Source organism: Lactuca serriola, chromosome 7 (genome assembly GCF_051521515.1).
Source record: "Lactuca serriola cultivar US96UC23 chromosome 7, Lser_US96UC23_V15, whole genome shotgun sequence".
Taxonomy (NCBI): domain Eukaryota; kingdom Viridiplantae; phylum Streptophyta; class Magnoliopsida; order Asterales; family Asteraceae; genus Lactuca; species Lactuca serriola.
In genome coordinates this window covers 164,006,313-164,013,812 of record NC_136414.1, presented here as the reverse complement: position 1 = coordinate 164,013,812, position 7,500 = coordinate 164,006,313, and the positions used below count along the sequence as shown (strand labels likewise).

The 7,500-nt window shown below is 38.2% G+C and overlaps 2 pseudogenes; both read right to left on the bottom strand.

The window, feature by feature from the left end:
• Positions 1-1,093: 1,093 nt before the first annotated feature.
• Positions 1,094-4,566, bottom strand: LOC145064509 (protein Ycf2 pseudogene; annotated as a pseudogene).
• A 198-nt stretch (positions 4,567-4,764) lies between these two features.
• LOC145064508 (protein Ycf2 pseudogene) lies at positions 4,765-5,280 on the bottom strand (annotated as a pseudogene).
• Between the last annotated feature and the right edge of the window lie 2,220 nt (positions 5,281-7,500).

Genomic DNA, 7,500 nt, shown 5'->3' with positions numbered 1-7,500 from the left:
GCGTAATCGGATACTTTTTACATATCTCTGTTATTTGGGACCCTATTCACCTCTTTGGGCTTCTATTGAATCGAGAAATAGGTTTTGATTGTCCATCTTTTTGATATATTGGATATCTATATTTGATATGTGGATATCTATATAAGGCATTCTCCGGATAATTCAAATCGAAGGCAATTGGATGTCAATTCAGGCTGGAATGAGCGATGATCAATGAAAGTACTCAACACTCCACTTTTATCATATATTCCATACATCACACTAGATAGATATCCTTATTCATGGAATATGATTCCTTTCAAGATGCCTTGGTGGTGAAATGGTAGACACTTGAGACTCAAAATCTTGTGCTAAGAGCGTGGGAGTTCGAGTCTCTTCAGAATATAATATTGAGAACAACAACTGAATGAGCAATTCAATAAGAGAGCTCGGATAGCAATACCGATTCGATCCGAGCTCTCTTGGAATAAGTTGGCAAAGCGGATCACGAAATCTTGGTCATCTTCTCTATCTAATGAATGGAATAACTTTAAATCGTCATACCTCTTTTTCTGCCCGATGCTGTATTCCGCCAGAGATCACACAAGGGTAGATTATAACTAGTAAAATGACCGCCCGTAACCCAGCAGATAAAGTACATTGTAGCATTACATAGTCCGTTTTAGGGATTGGCGACTTACCCATTCAGTGACTTTGGTACTGGACGTTCCCCAAACGGGTACTGTCGGGTCGGGTGAATTCAATAATAGACGCCTGTTGGCATTCCAGCCTTCCTTCGCCTTTCATGGCCACATATCTTTCTGGCGTACAGAATGAAATCCTTATCCTGTTCCATAGATCATGCATTTCATCCGGGAAAAGCCATCTTTTTCTCAACAATGCCTTTGTCATTTTGCCAGTCCAATAGTGTTCCGTTAGATAGGAACAGATTTGATAAATACTGATAACTCTCGGATAGAGTATTAGAACGGAAAGATCCATTAGATAATGAACAGATTAGTTCATCCATCTCTGGCGATTAATCAACAATTCGAAGTGCTTTTCTTGCGTCTTCTTGATAAACCAGCATTTATATGGAACACAGGACGATTTTTTAGAGGGGGGTAAGAAGCCCCTTTGACATCTCTTCATCTGCAAATAATTCTCGATGTGAAAACACAGAGACAAAGGGCTGACTTTGAATAGGAAAAAGAGTGGATCTGCAGGGTCCCAAATGAATTGGCTTATTCGAAAAGGCCTTGTTCTTTGGAAGATATATCTCGTGTCTGGTATACGCAGGTTCATTCTGCAAGAACTCCGATCTGTTCTCTTTCGAGCTCATCCTCTTCATCATAAACGATCCGCTTGCCCCGAAATGACCTGGACCAATGGGAAATCCCAATTCATTGGGCCTTTCGATACAATCAAATAAGAAAGCCCCAAAAGGGCGCCATATTCTAGGAGCCCAAACTATGTGATTGAATAAATCCTCCTCTATCTGTTGCCGCTCGTCCCCCTCTTCAAACTCCGATTCGTCTTTTTCATAGAAATCTCTGATCGGATAAAGACAAGATCCATTTGCATCATATCTAAGGGATTCCTTGGTTCGGGTCGAAGAAGCAATGTCACTCGATCCTTATCAAACTGACTGCATGTCCGTGAGGATCCCACCAGAGCGCCTTCCACTTCTAATAGGCCACGAACTAGACCAAGATATTCTCAACGAGTCCATAAGGAGTGATCCCATTTTTTTCATCGGGTCGGAGGTAAGACCAAAGATCTTGAGTGACCGATCCGGCAGAACAACTCAAAAGATAAGGGTATCGTTCTTCTTCATACTCGTTTCGCAGTTCAATTTTCTGTTCTGTACAAATAATAATCCACTTCGTTACATGATTTCTTTTTCATATAGATAGATATAGGATCTATGGGGCAATTACTTAAAAGTACGCATTTTTGTGCTACACCTTCCTATCTTATAGAAAGGATCATGATCCTGTGGACCGATCTTTTCGGGATCGCAAATCCCAAATTTGTCTATGAAGAGCAGATCTAATTGGTAGTATCCATAATTGTTTATTCTGTGTAATACTAATCGATAGGGCCTCATTGGTAGAGTACTACAAGGTCTCATTGGAACCCATAGTTTATGGACCCAGATATTAGTATGGACATTTTCTTTTCAAGTGAAATCCCCTAGTATATGAAAGAGTGAAAAAGTGCTTTCGTTGTTGTGGAATAAGAAGCCTTCGTATCTTAATGCACGTATTTAATTTATTCGGAGCTATTAGAGCGGGATCCACTTTGGGGAATATGGAGGTCGAAGCAATAACAAGAATATTTCTGGTTCATAATCTGGAGGGGACCACTAATAGACCTGGGGAATGAGTAATTCGACTCATTCACATCCAGATCATGAATGTTTGGAATCCATATTATGCAAGGAGACATTGCTGCTAATTCGAATTGAAGGGTGATATAAAGTAGGTCTTCATCTTCAGGCATCATATCCATAGTTAGCGCATTCATGCTAGTTAGCAGTTCCAGCTCCATATCAAGGATATCGATACTAGCATCAATATCGTCTTTAACCTCACTATCGTCACTAGCATCGGCATCAATATTATCAAAACCTTGAGACTTGTTATCCAGGGACTTGTTCAGAAATACCGTAATGAAAGGGAAGATAGGGTTTTCGCTAGGTATTTGACCAAGTAAGATCGTCCAGTTCCTATAGAACCTATTACTAAAGTACCCCTAGAGAGGGATAGAGCTAAGCGGAGCAAAAGGGTTTTTCCATGAGATGGGAAATGCAAACTATTAGCCCCACGAAGTTTGTGAATAGTGGTGTCTGATAATGAGCAAGGGAATATCCGTCTTTCTGCTAAAGAGGATGTATTGAACTCATAATTCATTAGATACTTTTTATGAATGTCAGCTAAAATGTCGTAAGTAAATTGCTCCCGGTTGTTCAATCATTTGATAACCAGAGTCATTCTTTGAAATGATCACACTATGGATCGAACTCAATAAAATTTGATCAAATCCTTTTTCTTGTCGTTAAGTTGAACCCGAACCAAGAATTGTCTTTTGTCATCGAAATCGAATCGCTGTTTGCAACCCAGGATTCTATTTCATCAGTAATCCAGTCCCCGTTCACGTTTTCTTTCGCCATCAATGAATAAATCTTCCTTCATATGACTTAGATGTCTCGTATTTCGAAAAAGTAGGACCTGATTGATGGGATGCATTACGTGATACTTCTTCCAGATCGATGGTATCGATGAGATTTATATTCAAATATTTCTTCTTAAGGCGTATTGATTTGACCCACTAAGCGGGACCACCACCCAACATGTTACCACTAGAGAATCTCCTAATTGTTTCAAGAGCAGAGAAAATTCCCGGTTCAAGATGTAGGATACCTATCCAAGGCACTGCAGCTCGTCGTAGATGATGAGATAAATAAAGATTTGACAACACTGAACTCTGTCTGTAGCCTCTTTCAGGGCAAAAAGGCAAAGAGAGAATGAAAATATTACAAGCAGAGTCTTGTTAACAAAGAAGAAGAGAAGGTTGCGCGAGGAACTCCCAGAACATTTTAATAACAGATCTTATTGAATATAATGGTAGCCTCTGGTATTTCGACAGATCATTTCTTCGGTTGAAGAGTCCAGCTGACTTTACTCAATCTCACTTGTCGATTCCTTTGTGGAAGACAGAATTTTTTTCTGAAGAATTCATATGATATATTTGAATCATACGCAATATCGTGAAAAATGGTTCTAAATTTTGACTGCTTTCTTGATAGCAAACAGTAAGGTCTGAAATCTAGTAAAACTTCCATGATATCTGTACCCCTGTCGAAGTAAGGAACCATGGCATAATATTTTGAATAGATTCCATTTTGAGAGGGATTTTGAATGAACACTATCTCGTTGAGGATTCATAACCATCTGTACTTTCTCCTTTTATTTCTTTAGACAAAGACTCATTTTTTCCTCTTTTCGGATGGTAAATATTTCTCATAACATGGGTGTGAATCAAACCCATGTTTGAATTGAAATTTGAGATAACGATACAGTTCTTCCTTGAATCAGATGATTCATATCTGAAGAGGTTGATAATGGTTCTTTCGTCGACTGTTTGTCCCTCTATTCAGAGGGTGTTTCAAAAGAATGTCTGCGATCGAGTAAATGAGCTCTACGAACAGATGGATTGGATCGACTTGGAAAATGGAAAGATTTTACATTGAGGATTATACGTTTACAATCACCGCGTGGAAAAGCATTGCATTGAATATGTTGAATACCGCAGCTCGATTGCTAGAATAGTATCTCTCCCCAAAAAGCGTGTTTTTTTTTGCAAGCGCACAAAGTATTTTGTTGCGAATGAACAAGATATTGAGGAATTGTCCATACGTAAAGAATCCTTAATTATTGATGCGGGCCTTTTCACTAGAGAATCTTTTGTTGGCCGACAGAGTAGGTATTGGATTATTAAAGATGATTGGATACAAAAAACTTATAAAGAAGATCTCAATGAACTTCTATAGAATAGTTTCTGGGGATTAAACAATTCAACCATTGATCGTGGAATATCATTGAAGCAAGATACGTCGTTATCGAGGATTCCTGGGTATTTCTAGTATGGAATGAATTAAATCATCCACTTTGGTATCTTATTGAACAATGGTCTATTGTTTATCGGTGATCAGGAGTTGATTTTACGTAGTCTGTTGATCATCAAATAAGAAGGTTTCAGTGCGCAAATGAACGGGTTGAACTAATGGATTAAAACTGGATCATTCGGACCTTTCAATTCATAGATGTAGATCTCGGACCTATGAATGGGGATGTTGACGAAAAGCCAAACAAAAAAGGAAGTGATTGGGCAAAAGAGCGCTTGGACAAAAAGCGAGTGGCTTAGACAAATCTTTTGTCCGATAACCTCGAGACCCAATCAATCAGATATTGATTATAAATACGTAAATCGATCAGGCACTACTTGAAAACGGCTCTTCTGCTCAGAAACGAGTATTTCTAGAAATTCTTGCTCCCAGTGGACCATTTGTATCTATATGCATCAGGATCTGATTCATGGATCTCTTGGTTCGAGAAAAAAAAATAAGAGGATCAAACCATCTCTTCTGACTCTTTTTTTTCAAATTTTGAATAGTCTTGATTCGATCATATATTTCGTGGGATTCTATAGTTTCAGAGTATCCTTTCCTTTGATCCCTTTGAATTCCATATTTGAAGTTGCGGTCAGTTGTTGTTAAAGGAATCGATTCAATACCATTTCTTGTGTACCTATGGGTGCTATGTTGGATTTGAATCAGATTTCGGATCAATCTATATTAGATTGGCGCCTCCATTCATATTGACTTGTATAAACCTGCACTATTTTTTGGTTTGGCTCTTCAAATCATTCCACCAGATCCGGACCTTTTTTTCTGATCCTTCGATAAAAAAGATTCATTCTCTTCCATAAAAAATAGGAAGTAGAACCAACCGACAATAAGATATCGTTTTAAAATTCCATGCCACCAGGTTTGAATACCCCATTCAAAGAATTGTTTGGATCAATCCATGAATCAATAGAAAAGGCAAATCTCTTATGATGCCTGGATAAAACAGTTATTGATAGAGTGAATAAATCTGCCAGTTCTTGAAATCTCTCTTCTGATTCAAAATCGTGGTGTAGCATTATCCTCCTATTCCGGTCATGGAATAGATGAAATAAATCAAAAAATGGATTTTTTGTTCAAGAATGAAATCTTGTTAAGACGCATGTGTCACGGTTCATCCTTGGAACATATACGTCAAATCTGATGAAATAGGATGAATTGAGACGGTATTTTGTAAATACGTAATTATCTTGAATAGATTAACCATTTCTTTATTTTCCGATCGCCTGAGAAAGAAAGATCTTGTTATTTCTTCAACAATTTGATCTCTAGTGGACCTCTCAGAGTAAGTTTCGAACACGGACAAATTCTAGCTGACCATCTGTCAGAGAAAAAAGAACGAACGGATCTTGTGGGATTCTTAGAGGTCCTTTTTAGATTTCTTCTGGAAGCAGATGATTAATCATCTGCTTCTCACGTTCGTGAATAATAGGGACATTGAGGAATATCCAGAAAGGCATTTCGGGAATCCGGTTGGGTCTATCTCTGTTCACTTTCCGTTTGAAGAAAGGAAGGATCCCAAGCGATCGATCTTTCTTTTTTTAGTTGTTGAATCTCTCTTTGATTGATCGTGTATGATATTCGAATCCTCATTACTAATGGAATCAAAATGATCTCTGGATTGATCAGAAGATCCTTTCAATTGACTGGAATCCCTTACTTGAACGAAACTAGATCTTGTGGAATCATATTGAATATGACGATACATTCCGTACCTTGCGAAAAAACCAAATCCTTGTTTACCAACCACACATTGTCTAATAGAATCAATTATATCGATACGTTCCTCAAAAGATCAGTTGAGGCGGATTCTTCCCAACTAACGAAGAGATCTTGGCGGAATTGCCACATATGAAATTGAGCACAATTTTGCAAGGAAATAATAAACTTGTTTCTCGAGAGAGATGGAAACATGCTCAATATCATTTGATTTAATAGTTGACCCAGCCCCTTGTTGTTTGAAAAACCTCCACTTCAGTATTTTTTCACGAAAAGCAGACATGAGATAACAAATCCAGTGTTTCACTAAGATTTCGAATAGTGGTCCCGAATTCAAGTTGATTCTATTTTGCCTCTTTACTCAGAGAAAGACGATCAAACAATTCCCAATCATGGTCCTTGCGGATCGGATCATCCCTATAATATACAAAGAAAAACTCCAGATATTTGAGATCTTTCTAAGATGAGATCTCCAATTCCTTGTTTTCTGATTTCATTAGATATCTTACAACTAGAATCCTCTTTTTCCCGATCCAGTCCCTCCACCACCGCGAACCCCAGTTAGATTCAGGCATGCTACACTTTTTGGTGATTGGGAGAACCCAAGTACTCTCTTTCGGATTCAGGAAAGAACTCTCTTAGATCTTTCCTTTTGGAAGATAGACGAAGACAATCAGCCTATTGATATTGGAAGACCCAACGGATTCTTCCAATGTATCATTTCTGGGTCCAATGGAATTCATAGGTATAGGAAGAGGCTATCAATGGGGTGCCTATACGACCATATTTCGATTGTTAATACGATATATAAGGACCGCTACTCCAAAGAGTATTACACCCTTGATCGTGAAATATCGATTGTGATGGAACCTTGGAATTGTAGCGAAAATGGGATACTCCAAATTCGGAGTCAAAAGTTTTATAAAAGTGATTCTGGTGGAAAAAATGTGAATGATCCCACTGGAATTGAATTGGGTTGAATCTAAGAAATAGTGAGAATTCTTGATCTCTCTCAATATCTCTCGTTCTAAAATCAGGACTTGATTGTCCTGTGTTAATTATAATGGTTAAAGCACCCCAACTCATAATTGGCGAATTCGTAGGTTCAATTC